General features: G+C 34.8%; 1 long non-coding RNA gene across 2 annotated transcripts; it reads right to left on the bottom strand.

The window, feature by feature from the left end:
• Window positions 1-6,772: 6,772 nt before the first annotated feature.
• LOC114820838 (uncharacterized) lies at window positions 6,773-9,164 on the bottom strand. 2 transcript variants are annotated; one of them, XR_011573227.1, is made up of 6 exons: window positions 8,908-9,164; window positions 8,261-8,288; window positions 7,568-8,150; window positions 7,270-7,377; window positions 7,031-7,124; window positions 6,773-6,917 (listed from the first exon to the last, which is right to left on the bottom strand). It is a non-coding gene; the product is annotated as an uncharacterized lncRNA (long non-coding RNA). The 2 variants fall into 2 exon arrangements; XR_011573228.1 differs by having other exon boundaries at window positions 8,261-8,372; window positions 8,908-9,144.
• Between the last annotated feature and the right edge of the window lie 12,569 nt (window positions 9,165-21,733).

Genomic DNA, 21,733 nt, shown 5'->3' with positions numbered 1-21,733 from the left:
AGCTGATCAGATTCAAGTGATTTGAGATGATTAAACTCTTGGAAACAGAGGGTTTGGGTTCAGCTGATCATCAGATTCAAGTGATTTGAAATGATTATACTTTGGAAACAATATTGTACAAAATTGTATTTGTAAGTCATTTCCTTTTTTTTTTTAATTTTTTATAGTTTTTTGTTTTTTTTAAATAGTTGACATATTGGGCACAATAACAATAAGTGTTCTAACATGGGTGGTAGAAGTCATTTGACAACTCTTTTGGAACTGAGGCACAAAAGAACCTTTATTTGTGTTTACCTCTTTGAGCACAATACACCTTATTGTGCTGCATAATCAAAGGGCATGCCCATAGAGGGCACACATCACATTTTAGTTGCTGCACTTTAACTATTATTCTATGGGTATATATATTGGTGCTCTTTGGCCTCATAAGACATATATGTGCAATGACTATATTTTTTGTAGTGGTAAACTCAAATTAAATACGAAGTTAGTCATAGGTTTTAAGAAAAAATACCAACCCCAACCAAATATTTTGGATAGGCCACAAATTTTATTGTAATGTGGCGCTATTACTAAATAAAATATACCCGTCCCCAAACTTATTTTTCAAAAAATCATATAAAGGAGTTCAGGATTGACTTTGAGGCTTCAGGATTTTACAAGGTCCGTCAAGATTTGGTGTTCATCATTTTGGATTTGGGGTTTTAGACAGAAGGGAGGTTAGTAATGTGACATAAAACATTATCAAAGAGAAAATACATGAATTGACATACCTTAAATATAATCAATAAAGATCATCGTTAATGAGCTCTTTAAACAAGCTCCTGACTAAAATTCAGGGAGGATTAGAAAAAAGTTATTTCCAATCACACTCCCTATCATGCTCTTAGGATAGCGAAATCGTTAGGAACCCCTAATCTAGGGAGTGAGAAAGGAGCATTATTGTGTGTATATGATACCCAACGTCAGCCTATTATCGAATTAACCCCATGGATATGTTTGGATGATGCTTTTCCAAGTTCCAAGGGTTTAGGTCAAACTAGGAGGGAATGTACTACAAAATGTACCATGGAGGGGATTAGAATAGCCCACTGAGCATTACTCACAAATATGTGGGAGGATTTTGTAGAAGACAACTCCCAAGTAGGGTTTTGCAAATCCTTCTACATGTCTTTTTAATGCTCATGGAGGACTTTATAATCGCCTCTATGTTATGGTTTGTGGGCAATTTCTTCATAGTATGGCTTCAATCCCTTAGAACTTGGAAAACCGCCATCCAAACATAGCACATATATTTTCTATGAAGTGAATAATAAATTCAAAGAGATTAAAAACATACATATAAAGGGAGGATGTCAAAGAGCAATGGATGTTTGGTTTAGAGATTAAAAACATACATACAAAGGGAGGATATCAATTTAGTCCCCATGTTTTCAATTTGGTCAATTTAGTCTATGTGTAACTATGTTAGCCAATAAAAAACATTTCATCCAATCTCTGTTCAAAAATTCATAAATAATTATAAAATTATTTTTAAAATTATCTATTTGATTTAAAATGTATAAAAATTAAATAAAATTAAAAATTAAAAGAAAAATTACTTTTCTCCCAACTCCACGACCTCCTTTCTAATGTTCACTCATCTCCCAATTTAATTTCTTGCAACCCCTCCACCCCTCTTTTCTATGTTGCAACTATAATAATTTTTCAAATTGGAAGTTTGATCTCTTCTGTATGTTATTTCTAATTAATTTATACTTTTTTATAAATTAAAATTTAAATAAAGAGAAAGTGTAATATATGGCTTTCTCAATTATGGTCAGTTTCTCGATTACACAGTCAAAAGCGAGGTGTTGTAAACACCCAAGCTAGAGCTTTACACACCTTCCGATAAAACCGCGACAAATCGTGTTTGATGGAAGTGCATGGAGAACGGAAAGGTTGAGGGATTGTGGGAAAACTGAGCCAATTTGGATAGATATAAGATGGATGAATTAGAATCATGGAGGTAGAAGAAACAACAGGGCGTAAAAGAAAGGGTGGAGTTCAGAATTGGGGCTTTCCGTTCGAGGGTTAAGATCGGTTAAATCGAAGGCAAAAGAGGGTGGAGGACTGGGAGAATCTGGCCGGAGAGCAGTGGAAAAAGAAGACTGATAGAGAGGGAGAAAGAGGAAAACTAAAAGCAAAGCGGGCTGCCACCAACCCTAGCCACAGCTAGGACCAGCGGCAGAGTAAAGTGATGGAACTGTTTTCACTCACAGAAAAGTGAGAAAGACTTTCACTGAGAAGGAAAGAAAGGACTCTCACCTAGAGGGGGAGAATTTTCTTGTTACATACTAGTGGCATTTGTTCTTGGCAGCAGCCACCCATTTTCACAATAAAATAATGCTAACTAAACTTGAGAAATTATAATGTACATGTTCTAATCTTGAAAATAAATATTGTGTCATATCAAGTTTGCAAATATTAGCCTTCATGCACGCGTTCACACGCATGCAGAAAACATTTTTTGAATCACGGCGTTCTACGCGTGACTTACGCATTTTAAATGTATTTATATGCGTGAATTGACAAAAGAAAGTCAAATATTTGAAGTAAATGAATAATCTTAGATAATGCTAGAGAAAACTTCTCACAAACCAATCAAAGCAGCTGCATTCACATAATATAATCGGTCTTTCAATTTTCATCTATACATTCTATTGAATTTACATTAAGAATAGAGAAAATAATATTTAATGAATAACTGATTGAATCACATTATTGCTAGACCATTGTGGGGTTAAGCCCACCTCGTCGCCCTTAGTGTAGATTCAAAAAACAAAAAAAACAATTATTTAACAACTAATTTAATCACATTATTATGCGCGTGTGAAAGATCTTTTTTATAACCGGCATTACACGCATCTTAAGATGTTTTGAATGTGTTTAAAAATAAAGAAAATAATATTTAATGAACAACTGATTGAATCACATTATTGCTAACCTATTGTGAGGTACTAATTTAAAAAAATTGTACAAAAAGAATTAATCATTAAAAAAATGGTAAATTACATAGTAGCCCCTCAGGTTTAAGGTCTATTACAACCTCATACAACATCTTTAAAACATTTCACTTTCATACCTCACGTATTATTTTATTTCAAAATAATACCTCCGTTACATTTTTCATCAATTAATCCGTTAAGCGCGACGTGCTGCCACATTTGTACCAGGTGGCAAAAATAATAATTTTTTAAACCAAAATCTTCTGAACTATAAAAAAAATAAAAAATAAAAAAAACATTCAAAAGCTGAACAAAACCCCAACCCTCGTGAACCCCCTAACCCAGAAAGAGTTTCAGACACATCTCCTCATCCTCCTCCAAACCACATTATTACATGCCTATTCTCTCTCTCAGTCTTCAGACACACACACTTACACTTTTTTCAATTCCATCTTTTTCTTCATTCATCCTAGCTAGCTATTAAGTATTAACTAATCAAATGCTTGCTGTCTAAGTGTCTACGGCAAGCAAGGCAAAAGTCCTCCACCCTCCTCTCCTCTCCTGTTGCTGCTTCCTTTCCAGCTTCCACTTTCCCCCGCGACTCACCTCACCCAGAACCCCCCACGCGACCCTCCTCACCCAGGAACACCCCCCCGGGGACCCTGAAACCCCCCGCCCCCGCGGCGACCCACCTCACCCATAAATCCACATCCTTCCCTCCACACCCACCCTCTTCCCTCTTCTATACACCCCCCTACTTCTTAAATCCACACCCATTCCTCCCACCTCACGAACCCTGCTTCTATACACCCCCCTACTTCTTCCAAATTTTCATATTATTAAAAAAAGTTTGAAGGAAATTAGTTTTTTAGTTTTTATTTTTTTTGTCAAAAAATAGATTTGTTAGATTAAATGTTAGATTAGAGAGCCGACATGGTTCGAATGCACGCCATGATGCAAAGACAACACTTCTCTCCACCACTGTGGTAGAGAAATAAAACACTGGTTTAATTTTTATAAAATTATGATATTTCAAGATGCTTTCATTTTTATTTCTCACATAAGTGACACACTAGTTTAATTGGTCTAATCTTTTTACTTAATTTATTTCATATACAAAACACTAACATGGTAGAGAATATATTGGTTGTCAACTCGTTATTTCCGAGATTCAAACCCAAAACATCTCACCTACGATTAAAGAGGAATACCACTATACTATAGTACTACATAATTTCAAAACTCAAAGTAGCTATTTAATTTAAATTCCAAAACTTGATCATTCTCACTTTCTTAATTTCTTTGTATTTTCTATTCTTCTATTAATATTTTTTTTATCAAATACTAACATAGTGGAGAATAAATTGGTTGCCAACTCATTATTTTCGAGATTCAAACCTAAGATCTCTTACTTACAAGCAACAAGAAAATTCCACTAAAATGGTAATTTCAAAACTCAACGTAGTTGCTTAATTTAAATTCTAAAACTTGATGATTCTCACTTTCTTTGTATTTTCTAGGAACATTGACTTTGGATTAATGTAATTTGAATACCGTCATGTCCGTAAATTGATATTATCTTGAAAATTAAGCAATCACTTTGGATAATTGTTTTTGTGTAGGTGCTACATGAGCACTCCAACCAAAACTGCTACTTTGAATCCTTGACCCTTGGCCCGTTTTCATTAAGAAAACCAACTAAAAGTACAAAAAAACTTTAGTTTTAATGAAAAATGACAAATAAAGGTGTAGAGAATAGTACCAGGAAAATGTAAAAATGTGATTTTTAGTAAAAAAGTGAACAATATCAAGAATGTTTTGTTAAAACTCCATTTTTTCATTTTGAATAAGGCCCTGCATTTTCACTCGCTTCATGCAAGCAAGAAGTTCGTGTAATGTTTAGAAAGCAAATCTAGTAGAGAGGGGACGTGCATGGGTTTTCTGGGTGCAACGGTCCTTTTTCTTTTGGGAAATGGTTAGTACTTCACACACGACTGTTGATGAAGAGTTAATCTCGCTTAATTTGTCTCTACAAAATTTAAAAAATAAAAAATAAAATAAAAATAATGTTTAGAAAGCAGTAATGTAATTGCTGAATGTCTTAATGTCAAAACGTGTTGACCATATATATAAATATATATATATACAAAAATGTGGTTGTACTAGCCGTACGTTTTCATTTCCCACTGTTGCATCCAGGAAACCATTGGATTTCGTGTGCCATTAACATGCATGGCATTGGGTCAAAAATCCTTCAGTTTATTTCTTATTTCTTCTTCTTCTTGACTCGGCAGGAAACTCCCTTCCGATCATGAACACGTATTAATTTCTGATTTTGTTAATGGTCCATCGGCCTTACCTACCGATCAATCCCTTCTTTGTGTTTCTGCAAAAAATAAGAGCAATTGCGCAACAACTTACCGTATGCAAAACTTTGACGATTTCTTTCTTTCTTAAAAAGGAAACTGATACGGATGGATATACACACATAAGCATGCATGGAGATGATATCATGTTGATTAAGATCGGAATCCTTCTCCCATTGGCATACAGAGGGACACGTAGGGCTTCATACGCGGGTTATCCCATGTAATTTGGACCGGAAAGGGTTAAATTATTTATTGACCTATGCTAAAAAAGTCTTAAATTATTTTGATACATCATACATCATACAAGCACCTCAAAAATGAGAAAAGTACAAATGAGACGTTACAACTCAATGTGTTTACAATGCACTAGTAAAGGATTTGTTCGTACCCAAAACAATACACTACATAAAGTGGACATCAACCCAAGTGATATAGATGACCACACAAAAAAACCCCAAAAGTGGCCACTACAAGTCTACAAACTACCTAAGAGAAATACTAGAAAAGCCATCCACCGTCACTTCCACAAATATGGTGAAGAAAACAGCCACCGAAAAAAACCAAAAAGACCACCACAAACACAACTCTAGCCCATTTTGTACCATCACCTCTAATGAATCGGAACCAAACTCATGGATCCCGAGAAGTCTCATCTTCCAAATTGCCATAATTTCCGTCCTTTATCGAAATCAAGCACACACAAAGCAACTCAATTCCCACATAATTTAGAATTTTTACGGAGTCGTACGAGAAGAAAACTTCTTAAACCAATAAGAACAGAAAAAAGGTCCCTATTAGCCGAAGTAGAAATAGTTTCCAGATGTTTAGCTCACATGGAGTCCAATCCATAAAACACACAAGTAACCTCACAATTTTTACACCTACTTTGGTTAGATTTCCTTCTTCTGAATGAAAAATTTATCAAGAAATCATGATGGAAAGGAGAATGAAATGATAAGCTTATCTTAACGCATTTGAAAGCTTACCACTACTACAAATTTTGACTTTACCTACAAAACTACTTTGTCGGCAAAGGCCAAAATTTGTCGGCAAAGAGTCTTTTCCGACGAAAAAAATTGTCGGTCATTTTGTCTCGCAAAGCATGTCGCCTAAGAGTTTTCCCGACAAATTTTGGTATTTTGTCGGCTAAGGTTCAAATTTTACCGACAAACAGTTTTTTGTCGGCATTTCCATGTGTCCCGACAAATATTTTCGTTGGTAAAAGGCATTTTAGCCGACCAATAGTACTTTTAAGCCAACAAAATATGTTTGTCACCATGGATATTTCGTCGGCATAATCTTCTCTGTCTTGACAAAACTGGTTTCGTCGGGAAGGACATTTAATTTATAAAAAAAAAATTAATAATTACTTTAATGCTCAACAACTACATAAACATATCAAAATACAATACACAGTTGTTAAGAAATAATACTTTATTGATTGATAAATTTTTAATGTACATCTAGAGTGCTTATACGAAAGCATATGTTACACAATAATATTATCCTACTGTCATTCCTCAAAATTGGCTGCCATGTAGCATCACAAAACATCCTGCACCTGCAAAATAAATGTTACAAAACACAAACATAACCAAATAGGTGCAAAATAAATGTTACAAAACACAAACAATAACCAAATAGTTAGAAGGCTCATTGAAAATGTGCACCAACCTGGCCACCACGATTCATTTGTAGCGCAATGGGAAAAAAGAGTTTCAGTTCTTGCGCCAGTGTGATTCAACGACAATCAATAATCAACCCCCGCCTTGTATAATATCACCAAAATGGACACGCGTGCAACAAAAACGACAATCAATAACCAACACAGCATGATACCACCAAAATGAACACAAGAGTGCAGCAAAACTGATTTGAATAATGTGATAAGTAAGGAAAAAGGCTAGGCCAACCTTTGCAAATTGTATTAGTGGAGCACTCGGGTCCCAGGTAGTAGTCATCAAAATTTTCGGGTCTCTTTGAGATGCGTTTGCATACGTATTGTTAATGTGACCTTGGGACTGAGACTCAGAAATGAAAGCCATGAAGAATCAACAACATAACTTAATGAAAAACTAAACAATTACATGTTCAAATTATCACCAGATTACACAAGACTTTACGACAGTGATACATTATAAACAAAAGAAAAAAAGTAACTTTCATATATAACTGATCATATATACGTTATAGACTAGAGAGATAACGAACCTTCTAGAGCTTCTTTGATCTTGCGCTTCTTCGCATAGAGCAGGCATTGTTTGCCTCCCAAGCTCTTTCTGTACAAGTACTATTTTTATGGAAGATTAAATAATGCCAAAGAAACACCAGTGAAAAATGAATCCAAATCACCAAACTGAATGTGTGCCGTTACTAAACATTTTTACACAGGCTGGGATTAAAATCTAACCAGTTAATGATGAAAGAAAGTTAAATAGTTACTAAACATTATTGACTTGAAAATGAATCATGTACCAAATGACTGGTGGTTGTCAAAACAATGAGAAAAATATACCCCGAGAACAATAAAGGATTGCAACAGAAGAATTGGACCACATATCAAATTTTTCATGAAATATACAGCCCAGTTGTAGAGATATCTACTACTAGAATATTAATTTGATTAAATATTGGAACTTTAAAAGCAATAAAAACCAGGGAGAGTAATGGGAAAATGACCGATTTCTCATAGCGGTCACCCTCAGAGGCGGTGCAGATCTCAGAGGTGTAGGCCAATCTGTGCTCATTGTTCCAGTATGCTTCTTGCTCATGTCTAGTATTAGACATAATCAAACTACTCCGACATGCAAGAAAATGCAAGGGATGTCATCAATGTATTTAGGATAAACATAAAGCAGAGGAAAACAAAATATAAAAATATATTGTCATCACAATCAAACTTACCTGCAGAAAGCTCATTGCTCATAGTGTTCTGCACAATAAAGGGACAATTCAGATTTTTTTTACTCACTTATTTGAGATCCTAGCCTCCAACACAGTTGATTTGATCAATAATCTAAATAACACGCATAAATCAGAGGCAAATTATATAAAATGAAGATAGAAGATAAATTAATACCACAGAAGCATTCCCAAATTGATGTTCTCGTTTAGGAATTAATAATAGACAGAAAATGAAAAAGATTAAAAAACAAAAACACAAATCCTAGAAGCAAAATATCATATAACCTTAACCCGACAACTTCATTAGTAACATGACCCTAATTTCAATTGATTAAACATAGGAATTGATTGATGTGGTGCAAAGACTCACAATTGATTATGACTATAAAACCATAACTGCATTTTGATTGCAGTTTCTCAGAAATAAAAGTTAAAAGTAATTAAAATTCAAAAAGTAGACTAATCATCCTCATACCCAGGCAGCCCAGAAAGAAATTACAAACCTAACTTAGATTCTCAACCAAATTCATTACCTAAAATCCCTCAAAATTACAGTGGTAGAACAAATCTAAGAAAAGCACCATAAAATTGAAACTAACCAAAAAGCTACGGGGAAAGAATAGGGTAGATAGAGATTGAGAACTTACCCAAAGTTTTAGAGAACGAAATGCAGAGAAGCACCCGGCATTAGAAATTTCAAAGCTAGAATGGTCGGGCACTTCGACGGTGACGCGAGCAGACGAATCGACAGCGATGTCGAGCACACGAAGCGACGGCGATATCGGGCATACGGAGCGACGGCGATGTCGATGGAGCTCGATTGGAAGACAGAAAGTTACGATTTCAAAGAGAAGGGCAGGGGTGGGCTATCGACAATTAAGATTAGGGTTCAATGAAAATACAATGATTTTTATAGGGGGAATTTTTCGATAAAAAGAAGAAGCGGGTGAATCAAAAAGACCAAAAAACAAAAGGCGCGAGAATAAATTAGTCCGTTCCCATCTTCTGATTGTCGACAAACCTGCATGCTTTCCCGAGTGTTATTTTATTTGTCGGCATAAATATTTTTCGCCGACAAAAATATTGTCGGCACAAGTTCAACAATTATGAGCCTACAAATTAAAATTTTCGTCGGCAAATGAGTCTTGTGGCGGCAAAATTTTACTTTATCGGCTTAGAATTTGTCGGCAAAATAATATTTTCTAGTAGTACTCCATCGACCGCAGCCTCTGCAATTTTGATAGAAACTAACAAGTGAACTCAAAATCTAAATCAAATTTTTGTTATCGCACATGCATGACTCAGTTATTATTGTTGCCATGAGGAGTATTAAGTAAGGGAGTTGCATAGAAAAATAGCAAAGCAGAATTTTAGGTGATGTAAGCCTGGAACTAGAAAATTGAATAGAGTGCTAAGAACGTACAATTAAAAAGAGTGGAGGGTGCGTTTTATAATGTTTTGTTAGTTGTGCGTTCATATTATCAACAAGATTTTAAAATACGCTAGGTGCTAGTTTGACGGTAGGTTGAGATATATTTTATTATATATCATATATATTAATTAAATTTACTATATAGTACATAAATAAACATTAAATAATTGTTAGTTTTGTATCATTTTCTAAGTCCACAAGTTTTGTTGGGCATTTTATTCTTATTAATATATATATAATGCAAGGTTGGACTTGTATTCCTCGTTTTAATTAACAAAATTGTCACCGAGTATCCTAGGACAATCCAATTCATTTATAAATGGGTGTAATGGACCCTAACAGAAAAAAAAAAAAAAAAAAAAAATCCCCAAACCCATCTAATCCATTTGTTATCCTATTTGAATAAAAATATAATGGATACTTGTATTCATGGGTCAAGTGGCCATCCAATCACTAACTCACCTCTTTAAAGAAAACCTAACAAAAGCTGCTACTGCCAAGCCATTTACGCCGTCACCCATATCTGCAATTGCAGATCCATACCCTCTCCCTCTAATTCTCTCTCTCGTCTCATAGACTGTCGTTGACTCGTCTTCTAGCACACTAAGAGGGATACGACGAGACTCACAGAGACAAGACACGAGAAGCAAAGCACCCAAAGTGTCCAGCGTCCACCTTCTTCTGGGTAGGCATTTGTTTTTTTTTCCAGACCGCCCAGATCGCCCAAACCGCTTAGATCGCCCAGCCTCCATCTAGTCCACCCAAGCGGCCGCTTTACGCCGCCTAATAGATTTGCCGATTTATTAAATGATTTCGGGTTAATCGCGGCGCTGAGATGAAATATTTTTTTAGAACGCTTTTTAGAACCTTGGTTATCAATAACGGAATGAAATATTTTTTTTTACCTTGCAATAATTAGTATCAGATTCAATCTCAACCGTTGATAATGTTTTTAATCTAACGGATTAAAAATGGGTGTCACAATTTATGTCAAAAATGTCTCCCAATTCTGATCTCATATCTCATAGTATATGTCAAGCAAAAAATAATTTGTATATTATGGAGTTGACGCGTGGACTTTTACCTACAAGAGACAAGAATACCCTTATTAAATTGGTGAGGCTTACATCTATTCCACGCACAGTAGAATCACCAAAAAAACGTAAGCTACTAACTACAATCTCTCCAACTCTTCTGCTCATGGCAAGGATAAAAGTCAAATGTATTAAAGATATATTTAAAAACCAAATCCTATATTTAAAGCCTTCTTTATTGAAGACGAATTCAATCAAATAAGGAATCACAATCAAATTCAATCAAGAATACCACAAGATAATCCAAAGATATTATTTAATTAATAACATATTTGGGATAATTCTCTCCCAACGAATGACATACCTTGACCAACAAGACGCCGACACATAGCCGCCACATCTCCCTATAATACCCCATTTTGCATCAAATTTCGGTAAGTTTTTGCTATGCAATTAAGCCCTAAACTTTCTCTTTTCAGAGAAACTGACTAAGGCATTAGAGATCTACTGGTCAAACCATCCATCCCTCCACTCCTTGGATGCATGGGTTTGGTCCTTGATCAAAGGTGTTTAATTATTTTGGTGCTACAATTTTGTCAAGGCTAGGTACGGTAGATTTTTGCTACCAAAAATTGGTGCATTCATCAACAAACTCTCACAATTCCTGTTGGAATTTCCCTCTCTTCGAATTTTCTAGCGTTTTCACTCTCTGAATTTTTAATTCCTTAATTTGCATGCCCTAGAGAAAGGAAAAAATGGTTGGAAATTCTAAACCCAAGATGAATGGCACTCCCTACGTGCCTGAGTTTTCACCCATTGACGAAAGTCATACGATTACTCGTGACGGAACATAGAGAATACTTGGTCAACTCACTAGATCTCCCTCTTCTGTGTTTCAAATCAAAACACTTCCTTCATGAAAGTTGTTTGTCTGCCTAACATCTATAACATATCTAAATTCCAGGAAGATAGAATAGTGCAATCATTCCAGATGTTTGAAATTCAGACTCAGTGTGCAGTTTCTGCAAAAATATAGACAACCATGTTAAGGGTGCCAAAACCCCACTTTTCGTGGCTCGAATCCAAACTGTCTCTTCATGAAAGTTGTTATTACGACCAAGATGGCTAATGATTTTAAGATGACTATCCAAAATCCTCACTCTTACCTTGACACATTACTGCAGGATTATGAGCTTGTGTTAATCTCATTATTAATGTTTTTGTATGCCTTTGAAGATTTGTCCATTGAGAATTGCATTGCATGTCTACTTTTCGTGTTCTTCAAGTTACATATCTCTTGGAAGCATAGATATTCAAGCTACATCGTAGTTCATTCTCATCTAGTTGTTATGTTGTTGGTTGTTTATTGGTACAAATCTTTACTTCTATGTGGTAATCTTGGTCAAGAATATGTTCATATTGCAATCATCATTTCTGGGGGACTTGTCTTAATGGGGGAGTTCAATTCACAACACATGCATCTTTTTGTGCTTACATGTTGCTAGTCTATTTGTTGCTTCACTTTGCTTGGGCATATCCATATGTCTTGGCCTAGTTTTAAGCTTTAAATTTATTTTAGACCAAGCTTTTGGATTCAAATTAGATTCTTCCTTCAATTGTTTGACTGGAGAATCTGACTGGTCATTTGAATCTAGATTTCATGTGCATATTATAAAATCATATCACATCAGTGGTCGTGTTGATCTCGGTGCCACAAGGTGATGAGTTCAGGAGGAGCTGCCACTTCGTGAAGACTGAAGGAGTCCGTCTCTTGTAAGGTAAGGTTGCACAAAGGTAAAGCTACTCCGTAGATAGAGATCTAGGAATTGAACTTGTGTGATCTTTGTATGAACTTTTGTTTACACTAGTGGATTGGACTTAGTGGGGAGTCCCTAGTTTTTTAACCCAGAGATGGGTTTTTCCGGCTAAAAATATCTTGTGTTCAAGTTACGTTTATTGAGTTCAAGTTATGTTTATAGTGTCACACATCCCACACACACATACATGGTACATATATCTGTTGAACATCTAAATGGTATGTGTTCACTGTTATGCTCACTTGACACATTAATAACTTGCAACAAACTATAGCTTTGCTGATTAATATAGTTTTTGGAAACTGAAATTGGTATTTGAATCTTAGATTTGTTTTACTATCAAATCTATCTTAATTGACTAGCGGGCTTGACTAGTCAATCCAACGGATCGTAATTTTTATATGCAGGTTATTCCACTTGGAAACTAAAGTCCAGCAAATCGTAATTTTTATATATTGCCTTTAGGTTGACAAACGTTAAGCATCTAAATTTTTCGTGTCATTGTGTGTATCGATTGCTTAGGCATAAAAGAATAGAGATGGAAACCAAAGTCCTAACCGTTCAAACATCGTTTTCAAAACCTTTATTGCCAATTACTCTTCTTTTCTTACTTTCTTTATACTGTGTTTTAATACTTTTTTTAATTTAAGACATCTCAATCTATTTTGTGGAATCCTTTATATGCATATTTGATAGCTTTAAGTGAAAGATATCATTTAAATTGTTAGGAATCATAACCTAGATACATATTTGTGCAATCCTTGTGGGAATGATCTTGTACTTGCTTTCTATACTATGTCATTGTTCATGTGCACTTACAAGTTTAAAACGTGCAATTAGTAGCTAAATATTTAGGTCGCTAATTGCATAACAAATGTCGACATGTTTCATGCTTGATTGCTCGCTTTGTTATTGCACGTGCATTTGTGAGACCCATGAATTGGCCTAGTCAGCTTCAACTAGTCAAGTGGTTAAACTTTGAATTATTGATTACCGAAAGTTCGATGTCTGCAAAATTCACTTTATCTATGAAAAATGGCGAAAAAGTATTAGGTGGTTAGTTTCCATTCGCCACCATTTTCTTCCTAAATTGACCAATTGAGGAGCCTTGTGCAAGAGCTGGAGACAAATTGGCCCCTTAAAGAATCTTGGGCTAGTTAATTTAACCAAGGCAAGATATGTCCCATTCGAAATTGATTTTCGTCATTTGGAGTCAAATATCGCACGTATTAGATATACTCAGTTACCTATCACATTAAAAATCGGATCCTTTTTCTCATATAGATAACTACTTGCTTACCTTTACAGATAATAATTTTCCCTTCCTTTTACATATTTGATATTTCCCTGTGGAATAGTTGAGGTTCAAAAATCAAAACTAAAATGTGGTACAAACATTATCAAAGAAAATACACATGGATTACTTAGATTCTTAAATATAATCCATTAAGAAACATCAATTGCGGAACAAAATGAAAAAATATATTAATTTATTTCTTTTGTTACATCCTAGTGGGATTTGTTCTTAGCAGAACCCACCCATTTTGACAATAAAATACACTAAACTTAAAGAAATAATGTGCTTATTTATCTTGAAGAAATTTTTGTAGCCATTACTTGGTACAAAGATTTTTTAAAGTTTGCAAATATAAATCTGCAACTGTGCTTGTTTATCCACAAATGTATTATGTATACCCCATAGTTGCCCAACAAATTATTCAACAATTCAATAATAGTATTATATAACTTATTGTAGCAGTCTGCATATATAATTCTTCACTTCTTGTCCCTTCCTAGAGTACTTTTACCATTTGGCGGATTTGAGCCTCCGCCACTTGGAGAAGACGACTTGGACGACGAACCGTGTCTTGTGCCAGGATAAAGGACTGTTGCTGCATCGAATTTCTTAATAGAAGACATTGTTGCTAATGATTAGCTTAATTAAACTTGTACACAAATTAAAGGTATAAAAGGAGATCAAGTTGTGGCTTTTCTATGAAATAATGTTGGATATTTATAGCATTGGGAGGGGAGGGCGTTAGGGTTCGTATCCTAGCAGTTCGGTTTCCACAGAATTACCGAGAAATTAATTAGTAACCTAACTGCATAAGTAAACACAATTTATTTGTTTAATTTTAAGTCCTTTTTTTTCGAAATGTATCCTTAATGCCGAGTAATCTGATGAGCTGAGAACCGGTGGGCGCTTGAAAAAAATCTTTGATGGTTGACCGCATGCGTGCTTGTTATTGCTTTGTAGCATTTCTCTTCGTGAATCACACACATTTCTTGAAAAGGAAAACAAATTTCTGACTAGGCCGACATTGTTATGTTAAGTTAATATATATGTGGAGATTTCAATTGTATGGGGAATATCTGTTAATATTTTCCCTCCAGTTTTTATCTTCTGATGTTTCTCTGTGATATATATTGAAATTTCCTTTTCGGTAAATATTGACTTTCAAGCCTTCTGAGGAAATGAACAGGAAAAGCTTGCACATGTCGAAAATTAAGCATTAATAGATCGAAACCCACAAAAGAATTATAATATTATATATGCGGTCTCGGATTTCATATAATATTACACAACAAGTTCAAGACCATCCATGCAGAAAATAATCTTCCCCGACACACGCGGTTTAACGAATGTTTGAAGAACGACACCAATGTATATCTTAAGAGGTGGCGTGTAGTCTAATCTTTATATGTTGAATGTAGAATAACAGACTTTGGGATGTGAAAATAAATGTGTCGTGAAATAACAGAGAATTACCAAAAGGTGAAAAAAATCATGGAGAGAGTTGATGCATAAAGTTTCGCCAAGCTTTCATTTGGAACTATTAGGACCCATATATAACCAAGTCTTCATATTTATTAAAAAAATGCAGATTGCTTGAATTCAAATAGTGTTTTCTTAATTAGTACTTGTGTTTTCTTAATTGGTTGCGTCCTGCGTCATGTGTTTGTCATTCCCGCACATCCGTAAGTATATATGGTGGCTACAAGATTGACCAACATGAACTTATTTCATTTTAAGGTACACTATAAAAGAAAAATGGCTTTTGGGTACAAAATAAAGGACACAAATGACACACTCCAACCCGGAATGTCCATCTGGGCTCCGATTCAAGCTGTGTTGGCCGACACAAAAAATGTGACAAAACCATAAAGTGTAGTGATGTGGAAATTATGGATAAATTGAAACTTAAAAGTGCCTAAATGTAAGAGTGTGCATGTGAGCGGGATTGAACCTAATTCACACGTGATATCAGAGCATAAGTAAAGTACAGTAAAGGTAGGATAAGAATTATACCATTGAATGTAATCACCTATACCAAGATTTGCCAAGAATGAGTGAGTGGACTTGAAAATAAAGTTTCGTAAAACCTTTTCGAAAATATAATAACCCATCGCCGTAAAATAAGTATAGTTTCCAAAAATAACATATTATAAATAGTATGAAAATACTTACCGTAAACGGCAAAATCTCGAGAACGCAAAACTTCACAATATTTTGTATAAAACATATAACACCCAATAATCACAATATCTTGAATAAATGAACATATACTATCAGGTGCTCAGCGACGTATGTTGACACACGAGTTCATGCAAATGTAATCTGACATGAACAGGACCGGGTGTAATAATGATTTACGCTCTAGTATTACAATTATGTGAAGACTGGCGCTATGCGCGTTACATACGAGTCCTAATTGCCTATAGCAATTTAGGACAAGACTAGCACCTACAATGGATCCAAAGTGAGTGCATTGGTGAGATGTGAACATACACATGAAGACTGGCCCTGACTTAGGCGAGTACAAACACCAGTGTAGCATGTATGATGAGCAGTAATATAAATATGATCAAGCTACGAAAATTTCGAAATTCACAACAATAAAATAATAATATTTGTGACCATAAGTATATTTATGGCACCACATCAAAAATCAAGCCCAAAAATCATATATCACGCCTAGAGGTGATTCTAAACAACGAGAGGAGTTCATTTAATGTGTTTTCAAACTCACTATCACCAGGATACGTGAGATCCACGCTGGAAATCATCGGAGAAAACGTTGAGCAATGCTAGTTGTCAATGAATGGGAAAAGGCCTTAGGCCTGGGTGTCCTAAGTAAATCGGCAGGAATGAGGAGATGGTGGTCCGCTACAGCAGAATGATGGTGATCGTGTGGTTTTTCCGCCATGAAAACAATGATGGTGGTCTCGGTTTGCAGAGAAAAAGAGAGTGTGATTTAAGAGAGCATCAATGTTGATGGCAACTTACTGCGAGTCCTGCAGCAAGTGGGTGGTTCAATTGGAGCTCAATAGAGAAGGTGGCAGGTGGGGTGTCTCTTGGCCTCTTGGCCTTATGTGTGTGTATAGGAAGAAAGGAGTTTGAGAGGTAGAAAATTTGCCACTATAATCATATAAATCATAAATCAAAATTTAATCGTTGATTGTTGTTTACATTTACGCTTCATTGTTCTCATCAAATTTTCTTTTTTCAGATTTTGTTTTTTGAAAACTTGATATATTAGAGGATGCAGGAAGATGAACGGTTTGGATCGTTGATATTATATTCAGAGTTTTACAGTTAGTGAAAATATTGCTTGATGTTTATAAAGTTTTTACAAATTATATAACATCGACTCATATTTTAGTTAACCGTAAATATCGAAACGTGATATCAAAGATCTGAACCGGTCATCTTCTTACATCCGCCATATGATCATGTTTTCAAAGAAGAAAATTTTAAAAATGGAATTCAGTAAGAAGAATGAAGCGTAAATGACAATCGACGGTTAAATATAAATTTAAGGTTTATGAATTTTAGTGTTGGATTTTGAAGCTGACCCCCTTCATGAAAGTTGTAAAGTTTGTCACTATGAGTGATTGTATATTTTTTTTACATTTTTTACACTTCTACAATAATTATTATTAATTTTATTAATTTTCCCTCAAATAAAAAACATTATTCATGAAGGTTTGGAGGATTTTGAAAATCTAAACGATAATGTAAGTGTAACCATTATCTACTCGTGGAGGAATAATGATGAATCACGAGTGTTTATATATTCTTTCACATTTTTCACACCTATATGTATGTCTTCTTAGTTCTTGCCTATACAAATACTATATTAGTTTATTTTAATTTTGGACAACAACATGTTAAGTAAAATTTATCCTAGTAATGATAATAAGAAACTCTCATAATAAAAATAAATAATGACTAAAACTTTTTTTTTAAACTTATGTAGAATAATAATACAAAACTGTATATTTAATATAGAATATATTGTATATATTAATATGGCTATTGTATTTTATAATAAATCTTTTAGTAATTAAATTTTAAAATTATCAAAATAAATTTTTTCTTAACGGGTCGAAACGGGTTACCCACGTGTTACCCGCGTATATACCCGTTATTAATGGGTCACCCCATAATGACCCAATAAGTTATCGTGTTGACCTGAAACCCGTTATTTTCATATCGTGTTAGAAACTGTTGGGTCTACTTGCAGCCGGACAAATTCGATTTAATAGTGCGGTCGAGGATCGACGGAACCGAGATGAATTTTTATGTTCGTAAGCGTCCCAAAGTGGACAAGTTGTTGGGGAAGTTAGGGACGAAGGGTGGGCGCAGAGGAGAGAAGAAAGGGAGGGAATTTTGGGGTTTTGGGGAGGGGAAGGGGCTGGGTTTCAGGGATGGGGAATAAGCTTGGTGGCAGAGTGGGTATTAGGGAAAGGGAAGGTGGGGGTGGGTGAGGGGCGGGATAGATAGGCTTAGATTATTTTATTTTATTTTTTTTATTATTTAAATTTAAGTTTTTTTAATTTCTTAATATTCATGTGGTGTCCAGTCATTGTCTACGTAGGTGCCACATCACCAGTTAACAACTGATTTAACAACAATCCTAACAGATGTATGAAAGTGTCCCCGAATTATGACTTTAGGTACCACTCTAAGATGAAAAAAACTTCATGTACCAAATGCTGAAAACCAAGAAACTTCATGCTAATAAACTGAGATTAACCCTAAATATTAAACCCATGGAAAACTTTTTGCCTCAAACTCACGGTAACTGATTGACCAGAATAAGCATGGTAATATATAGTTTATGAATCTCTTGTTCTCGAAAAAAATGGAGTGTTCTTATTATTCTTGGTATGATTGTGGTTATAGAAGCATGCACAACTTTGACAAATAACAAACGTTAGTTTAGACTTCGTTGCATCCAAAATATTTATCCACAATTTTTCCTTGACACATATAGTGGAGGGGAATTAAGGGTAAATTATATTAGTGTAGTAATCTATGTGCCTTGAAAGGATTTTTCATGAAAGCTTGATCATCCTTCTTTATCCTACATAGCCATAACCCATTAGCCATATATACAAACAAGAAAGAAAATAAAGCTTGTGTTCTTTCTCGTCAAGACTAAACAGTCTCCTCCCTAGTGCTTCATAGGTTTGCTTGACAAACGTGACCTAAGATACAATTGTAATATTGTTCTTATCATGTTAATGGTAAGGGCGAGGGTCATGGGCTAATGACAAAATCTTGCCCACCAAACCTGTTGATGAGTAGATTTTATATTATATATTTTACCCTAATCTTAGTATATTTTGGTTAATATATTGGAAGAATTTTGATACTTTGAATTGTATTTTCAATATAGGACTTTCGACTTCCTCTGGAGCAAAACAGGATCAAATGGACGAATTTTGGAGTAATTCCAGTTGGAGGACGTTCGTGAGTCACTTAGCTTGATTGTATCAAAATTTGGGATTTTTCCACCAAGTGGTTATTTTCTGACGATTAAATAAAGAAGCAGTGCGCAGTGCTGGAAAATGATGTTTTTGGGCTTAAATGACGTTTTTGGAGCCCAAGATGACCTTGAATGGGTTCGTGGCCTTCTGAAAAAGTGTTCAGAATATTCCAAACATCAAATCCAGCTATATTGGGCCAGTTTTGGAGCAGCTTATGGGCCAAAATGTGGCTGTTCAGATTTTAGACGAATTTTACTATTTTTATTTAGGGTTTTTATTAATTTCAGTTTGCTAGGGGTTTTTGGTGGTGGCTGAGTAAATATATTGCTTAGCCATCTACAGTTTCAGGGAACGCTTTATTTTTACGCAATATTGGAGACAGAGAGAAGTGCTAGGGTTTTGAAGATTTTCTACTTGAAGGTGTTTTCAATCCTTTTCTTAAGAGATATTTCTATGATTTCAATTATGAATATGCGGAACTAATTTCTTTTGCTAGGGCGAAGCCTTGAGCCTTAGCATTAATATGTGATTTTTATTTAATTGCTTATGATTGATTTCATGCATACTTTGAATTGTTAATTACCGGGATAAAAACTATCTAATTGTTTTAATGCTTGATCACCATTAGGATCTTTAGAAAAGTAATTTGATGCAATTTTGGTCGGAAGGTTCCCTGAAATTGACGCTGGCTTCTTGTGATTAATAATTGTAATTTCGCTTAGGATGAATATCACGTCTTAAGGATTGCATGGTTTTTCAAAGGATTTTCATAAAGCATAATAAGTCTTTCATGTTTAGATTTGATCCGAACGTCCGGACGGGTTGCATGTTAGATATACGTTCTATGTTGGAGGTTCCAAGTAGAATATGAATTAGGAAAATCTAACTTTCAAAGTGGCATGTATAGATCATAAGTAATGGGTAAAAATTCGTAAGATTGCTAGGTGATGGTGGAACCCTAGTGCTTTCTTAATTTGATTTCTCCTAAAACTGTTTTCTTCTCTCTAGTCCTAATATTGCAGATTGTTTATTTTAATTCATTAAATTCGTTTTTATTTTAATTAGGTTATAAAATCAATCACTTCAATTTCTAATTTACAATAATTAATTGGAATCTGATTAGTTCGAATTATTTAATAATCCCTGTGGAGATGACCTTGCGAAATCCGTTTATACTACAATAACCTTGTGATTCTTGCAAGTAAAATAGGAGGTTTTTATCGCATTCACATAAGTAGCAAAAATCCTATCACCTGTAAACAAAAAAGTTCCTACAAACAAATAAAAGAAGAACACATGTACAAAATAATAAATTTGTATTAATGAGTGTTTAGGGTTTCAATATCTATGGTTTATTCCTTACAAAAATATTCCTCTGATTTGATCTCCAATCTTGAGATTTGATCCAAGGATGGGCAAGCACTTGATTTTGAACCAAAATGAGATTTCTTAAAGGGTTGTCGATGTTTGATCTTGAACGAAATGGGACCACGAGGGGTTTCACATGGTTGGTGGTCTTCGGCTTTAGTGTGGATGAACCGGCACGTGTATTTGTTGTGCTTGTTGATTCTCCACAAGCTTGGTGAAGAACAAGAGTTTTTGGTGATTGCTTTGGCTAAAGAACTTTCTGGTTTGCTTCGTTTTTCTGACCTCCATCTATTAAAAACGAGCCTAATATTTATAGGCAAGGGATTTAATATTAGTTTAGAATCCCAAATCTGAATCCTTGATTTTTGAGAATGATTTTCTAATTTGATTTAATTTTAGCTAATTATTTAATTTAGATCTTAATTGGATCAGAATTTATGATTTAGAAAATTAAACCCTAACTGATATAATTTGATCAAATTAGCATTGTTTTGCCCCCTTTTGTACTTGATTTAATTTATTTGACGGAGGTCTCAAATGTTGACATGTGTCATTCTTGATTGCTCGCTTTGTCATGTGCCATGTGTATTTTGTGGGACCCATGAATTGGCCTAGTTAGTTTCGACTAGTCAAGTGGTTAAACTTTGAATTATTGACCACCGAAATTTTGATGTCTACAAAACCAACACTACTTATAAAATATAGCCTTCCAAATTTCTTGTTGTTCTAATAGTGTGACAAGCTAATGGCCAAAAAGCATCAGGTAGCTAATTTTCATTCGCCACTAGTTTCTTCTTAAACTGACCAATTGAGGAGCTCTGGGCAAGAGCTGGAGACAAATTGGCCCCTTGAAGAGCCATGGGCTAGTTAATTTAAGCAAGGCAAGATATATATGTCCCATTCGAAATTGATTTTCAGTCATTTGGAGTTAAATATTGCATGCATTAGATATGCTGATTTACCTTTTAAATTAAAAACCGGATTTCTTTTCTCATATAGATATATAACTGCTTGCTTCCCTATAGAGATAATAATTTGCCCTTCC

Source organism: Malus domestica, chromosome 11 (assembly GCF_042453785.1).
Source record: "Malus domestica chromosome 11, GDT2T_hap1".
Lineage (NCBI taxonomy): Eukaryota > Viridiplantae > Streptophyta > Magnoliopsida > Rosales > Rosaceae > Malus > Malus domestica.
This window is presented reverse-complemented; position numbering and strand designations above follow the sequence as displayed.